This window comes from Microcebus murinus, chromosome 6 (genome assembly GCF_040939455.1).
Source record: "Microcebus murinus isolate Inina chromosome 6, M.murinus_Inina_mat1.0, whole genome shotgun sequence".
NCBI lineage: Eukaryota > Metazoa > Chordata > Mammalia > Primates > Cheirogaleidae > Microcebus > Microcebus murinus.
The window spans coordinates 81,189,428-81,195,922 of NC_134109.1; the positions used below are offsets into that span (position 1 = coordinate 81,189,428).

General features: G+C 35.6%; 1 pseudogene; it reads right to left on the reverse strand.

The window, feature by feature from the left end:
* On the reverse strand, positions 1 to 1,884 carry LOC105872493 (non-histone chromosomal protein HMG-14 pseudogene; annotated as a pseudogene).
* Between the last annotated feature and the right edge of the window lie 4,611 nt (positions 1,885 to 6,495).

The window sequence follows — 6,495 nt, forward strand, 5'->3', positions numbered from 1 at the left end:
CAAAACATTCTTTTGTAATTGAGATTTTATTGGTTGTGTTGAGGATCAGACAGTTTAATTTATACACAATTCTTAACATATGTACCGAAAATATAAAAAGCCATTTATTTTAATTCTTTTTTTAAACAGTTATTCCAGTGACTTTCCAGCTTAAAATTTGGATGCAAATTTTCCTTAAGAGGATATCAAGTACCAGTATCTTCAAATACTGATAAGCTGTTACATAAGTCCCACCAATTCACAATTTATTATCATTTATGCTACATACTCAAATTTTCAGTCTTTCACAGCACATTAACAAAGTTATTAGGAAAACAGGACTACCACAACCAAAGAGTATACCCAATTCCGTCAGAGAAAGCCATGATCAAGGAGTGGTTTTCTTTAGGAAACAAGTCTACTAAAAAACAACATAGGAATAGAAGTAATTTAAAATGTCCAAGACATTAAATGTAGGCCTGGGACTCCATATTGCCATTTAGTATGCTTTGTATTATAGGATGTAAAAACGAACCCCTATCTATGGAATATAAGCTGACACCCAAGACAGTCAAAGCCTCCCATAATTCAATATCTCACATTATTTTCTGATTGTACCAAAAAATAAACAACCAGCGAATGATTCCACCTGTTAAAAAAAAAAGCATTTACACTTAAAAAATGGGACGAGGTAGGATTCTCTCCTTAAAAATGTTTCTGGAACTACTTAAACTTGCATTTATGAAATAGTTGATACAAATATTCCTCTGGATTGTACAAGCAGGGTGACAGTGACCACTGATAAGACATGGTATGTGATATTACTCAGACTTGGCTTCTCTCTCTCCTGCTTCATCACGGGCTGGACTCTCCTCAGTTTTAGTTTCTCCATTTTCTGCACGTGAATCTTCTTTGGTTTCTTGGTTAGTCACTTGGGCCTGTCTTCCAATTATTCTCCTTTTCCCTTTTGGTTGCACTTTTTTGTCTGAAGATTCATTTTTTGCTGCTGCCTTTTTGGGCTTTGTTTCCACTTTTGCAGGAGCAGGTTTAGCTGACAACTGTGCAGATCTTCTCTTGGGCTCTTCCTTCACCGCCTTCAGCTGGCTGACCTTCCTCTTGGGCATCTTGGCAACAGGGAGTGTGCGAGGTAGGTGCCTGCGGGTCACGGTGCACCGAGTGCCTTTGTGAAACTGGGCTGCCTGGCCGCTGCTCTTGCTCCTGCCCCCCAAGCTGAGTTGAGAACTTTTGTCCTCACAAAAAACTGCACATGGCTGTTTATATCAGCTTTATTCATAATTGCCAAAATTGGAAACAACCAATATGTCCTTCGGTTGGTGAATGAGTAAACTGTGGTGCATCCAGACAATGGAATATTATTTAGCACTAAAAAGAAATGACCTATCCAGCCATGAAAAGACACAGAGGAAATTTAAATACATATTCCTAACTGAAAGGAGCCAATCTGTAAAGAAATACTGTGAGATTCCAACTCTATCACGTTCTGGAAAAGGCAAAATTATGGGGGCAATAAAAAGATCAGTAGTTGCTAGGGGTTAGGGAGGAGGAAGTGATGAAGGGGCAGAGAACAGAGGATTTTTTATGGCAGTGAAACTACTCTGTATGATACTATAATGGTGAATATATGTCATTATATACGTTTCTCAAAACCCACAGAATGTAAAACACCAAGAATGAACTCCAATGTAGACTATGGACTTTGGGTGATAATGATGTGCCAATTTAGGTTAGATTCACTGATTGTAACAAATATATAATCGGTGCAGGATGCTAATAGTGGGAGAGGCTGTGTGTGTATGGGGGTGAGGATATAAGGAAACTTTGTACTTTATGCTCCATTTTGCTGTGAACATAAGACTGCTGTAAAAGAAAATAAAGTATATTTAAAAATTGTATATATATAGGACAAATTAGGATGGAAAGCAATAAAAAAAAGTAAAAAAAGAAATTAGTTTGAAATGAAATTATTAAAAAAGAAAAAAAAGAAAAATAGTATATATAAAAACAAACCCATAAACAAAGGTAAAAGACAAAAGACAAATTGGGAAAGATACTTACAGACATATATGACAGATATAGTTAAAGATATTAGATCTTTAAAGAACTACTATAAAATTATTAAGAAAGAAATGAATATACCATTAAAAATGAGCAGAGGGGCTGGGCACAATGGCTCACACCTGTAATCCTAGCACTCTGGGAGGCCGAGGAGGGCGGATCGTTTGAGCTCAGGAGTTCGAAACCAGCCTGAGCAAGAGCGAGACACCGTCTCTACTAAAAATAGAAGGAAATTAACTGGCCAACTAAAAATATATAGAAAAAAATTAGCCGGGCATGGTGGCGCATGCCTGTAGTCCCAGCTACTTGGGAGGCTGAGGCAGGAGGATTGCTTGAGCCCAGGAGTTTGAGGTTGCTGTGAGCTAGGCTGATACCACGGTACTCTAGCCCAGGCAACAGAGTGAGACTCTACCTCAGAAAAAAAAAAAATGAGTAGAGGACATAGACAACTAATAAAAAAATACAACCAGCATACAAACATTAGATGATGCTGACCTCCATTAATAAACACAAATTTAAGATATAAAACACAGATTTAAAATAAATAGATAACATTAACACTGGCATATTTTAATTTTTCTAAGATAATGCCTAATGTGGGCATGTGTATAAGAAAAGCTACCTTTGCATACATTGCTGTAGATGTTGTAAATTGGCATTTTTCTGAAGTCCATACTTATAAAAATCTTGAAAATACACATACAAGACTTCTGCTCCTGTCACATGATACTTAACAGTGAAATACTTTCTAAGATCAGTAACAAGGTAATGATGTCTGTTGTTTCTACTTCTATTTACTATCATACTAAGGTTCTAGCCAGTACAGTAAGGCAAGAAAAAGGAAAAAGTATCCAGATTGGATAGGAAGAAGTAAAACTGTCTTTATTTGCAAAAGACATGATCATCTACATAAAAAATTCTATGGGATCTACAAATAAAGCTACTAGGGCTAATAAGTGAATTTAGGAAGATTTCTGGATACAAGATATGCATAAAAAACCAGCTATATTTCTATATACTAGGAACAATTGGGCAGTGAAGTGAAAAATCAACATCATTTGCAATAGCATCAAAACTATGAAATACTTAGGGGTAAGTCTGATTTTATTTTATTATTTTTTTTTTTCAAGAGGGTCCCATCAACGTACAAGTCTGATTTTAAAATGTCCGAGATGTATACACTGTGAACCACAAAACATTCCTGAGAGAAATAAAGAAGGTTTAAATATTAATATATATACCATGCTCATAAATCAGAAGACTCAGTATTGGTAAGATGCCAGTTTTTCCCAAATTGATGTATAGATTCATGACAATCCTAATCAAAGTACTAGTAGGCTTTTATATTTTTAGAAATTAAGAAGCTGATTCTAAAATTCATATGTAGATACAATATACTTAAAAACTACAAAGCTGGAGCACTTACAATACCTCATTTCAAGACTTACTAGAAAGCTACAGAAATCAAGACGATATGGTATTGGTGTAAAGATTAATTCATATATCAATGGAACATATAGAATCCTGAAATAGATTCATATATATGATCAATTGATTTTTTTGTTTTTGTTTTTGTTTTTTATTTATTTATTTATGACAGAGTCTCGCTTTGTTGCCCAGGCTAGAGTGAGTGCTGTGGCATCAGCCTAGCTCACAGCAACCTCAAACTCCTGGGCTCAAGCAATCCTCCTGCCTCAGCCTCCCGAGTAGCTGGGACTACAGGCATTGGCCACCATGCCTGGCTAATTTTTTCTATATATATTAGTTGGCCAATTAATTTCTTTCTATTTATAGTAGAGACGGGGTCTCGTGGTTTTTGTTTTTTAAATAAGGGATCTCGCTGTGGTGCCCAGGATGGTCTGGAACTCCTGGGCTCAAGGGATCCTCCCACCTCAGCCTCCTGAGTAGCTGGGACTACAGTTGCGCCACCAGGCCCGCCCGACTATTTTTTTTTTTTTTTATGTTTTTAACAAAGTGCAAAGACAATTCAGTGAATAAAAGACAGTCTTTTCAGCAAATAGTGCTAGCACAATTGAATATCCATATGTAAAAATATGAACTTTAATCCATACCTCTCATTATATACAAAAATTAACTCAAAATGGAACTAAATGTAAAACTAATGTAAATGTAGAACTAAAGGTAAAACTTAAAATTATGAAACTTCTAGAAGAAAAGATGGGAGAAAATTTTTTGTGACCTGGAATTAGGGAAAGGTTTCTTAGGTGACACCAAAAGCACAATCCATAAGAGAAAATAATTGATAAATTGGACTTTGTCGAAATTGAGAACTTCTGACCTTTGAAAGTACTGTTAAGAGAATGAAAAGACAAGGCACAGAATATATTTGCAAATTACATATCTGATAGAGGACTTATATCCAGAATATGTAAAGACCTCTAAAACTTAATTAAAAAAACAATTTAAAAAATGGAAAAAAGATTTGAACAGATACTTTACAAAAGAAGATGTATGAATGGCAAACAAGCATATGAAAAGATGTTCAACATCATTAGTTATTAGGAAAATGCAAATTAAAACCACAAGATAGTATACATACCTATTAGGATATCTAAAATTAAAAAGACTGACCATACTAATTAGTTGGTGAGGATATGGAGCAACTGGAATTCTCCTACATTGTTGGTGGGAATATAAAATGGCATAACCACTTTGGAAAACTGTTTGGCAGATTCTTAAAATGTTGAATATATGCCATTACCACATGACTCAGCGGGAGAGGAGCAGTGGTATTACCAAGGGTATGAGAAAGCTTGGGGGGCTGAAAGATTTGTTCATTATCTTGATTGTGGTGATGGTTTCACAATTGTATACATATGTCAAAGCTCATCAAATTATGCACAGTCCTCCCTCTATAGCCATGGGATCCACATCCATGGATTCAACCAACTGCAGATGGAGAATATTCGGAAAAAAAAATAGACAGTTGCATCTGTACTGAACACATACAGACCTTTTTTCTTGTCATTATTCACTAATCAATACAATATAACTATTTACATAGCATTTACATTGTATTAGGTATTACAAGTAATCTAGGTTTGACTAAGTATATGGGAGGATGTGGGTAGGTTATATGCAAGTATTAATACTATGCCATTTTATATAAGGGACCTTCACAAGGGGTCCTGGCACCAATCCCTCATGGATACCGAGGGTGACTGTACTTTTGGGGGGCTGGGGTTGAGGGAGCCAGAAAGATACTGTACTTTAAAAACATGCAGTTGCTTGTATGTTGATTATACCTATATTAGTTAAAAATGGTCACACTTTTGGACTCAGGAATTTTACGAGGAAATTTATCCTGAGGAAATAACGAATGTAAATCTTTTATCTCAGGGGGTGTTTGTCAGCACGGAGATGTCTATCCTAATGGAGGATTAGGCAAATGATGGATTCCTGTGCAGTCACTGAAAACTGTGTCCTATGAGAATAATATTAATGGCATGCAAACATTTTCAGAAAAGGGATAGATGACAAAATTGAATGTACATGCAACCGCTATGGAAAACAGTATGGTGGTTCCTCATAAATTTAAAACTAGAATTACCATATGATCCAGCAATCCTACTTCTAGGTATATGCTCAGAAGAATTAAAAGTGACATCTCAAAGTAATATTTGCACACCAGTTCATAGCAGCATCATTCACATAGTCAACAGATGGAGCAACCTATTGTCCATCAATGGATGAATGGATAAGCAAAATGTGCCATCTACATATACATATACACACAATGGACTATTATTCAGCCTTAAAAAGGAAGGAAATCTTGGTACATGCTATAACATGGGTGAACCTTGAGGATGTTATGCTAAGCAAAATAAGCCAACCACAAAAAGATAACTACTGTATGCTTCCATTTATATGAGGTTTCTAAAGTAGTCAAATTCATAGAATGGTGGTTACCAAGAACTAGGGGGTGAAATGGGAAGTTGTTCAGTGGGTACAAAGTTTCAGTTTGGCAAGAAGAAAAAGCTATGGAGATCTGTTTCACAACAAAGGTGAATATGCTTAACACTACTGAATTATATACTTAAAAATGGTTAAGATGGTAATTTGTGTGTTATGTGGGGTTTTTTTCAACCTCAATTTTTTAAAAAATGAGGGTATGGGATTTTTGTCAAAAAAAATTTCAAAGTGTCCAAGAAAAAGATGGAAAGGATAAATCCCCCAATACTAATGATGTCTGAATTTGGGGATAGTAAATGATTTCAGTTTCCTCTTGATATGCTTTAGCATTTTTCAAGTTTTATGCAATAATCATGTTCTTGTTTTATAAGTAGAAAAAAAAATCTCAAGGAAGGAAACAAATGTATTGCCTTTAATCCCTAAAAAAAAGTCCTAAAAGCGCCTGGCCCAGAGAAGGTCCATGTCATGTCTTGCTTGGTTCACCACAGTTGCAGTAGCAGCTTTCTT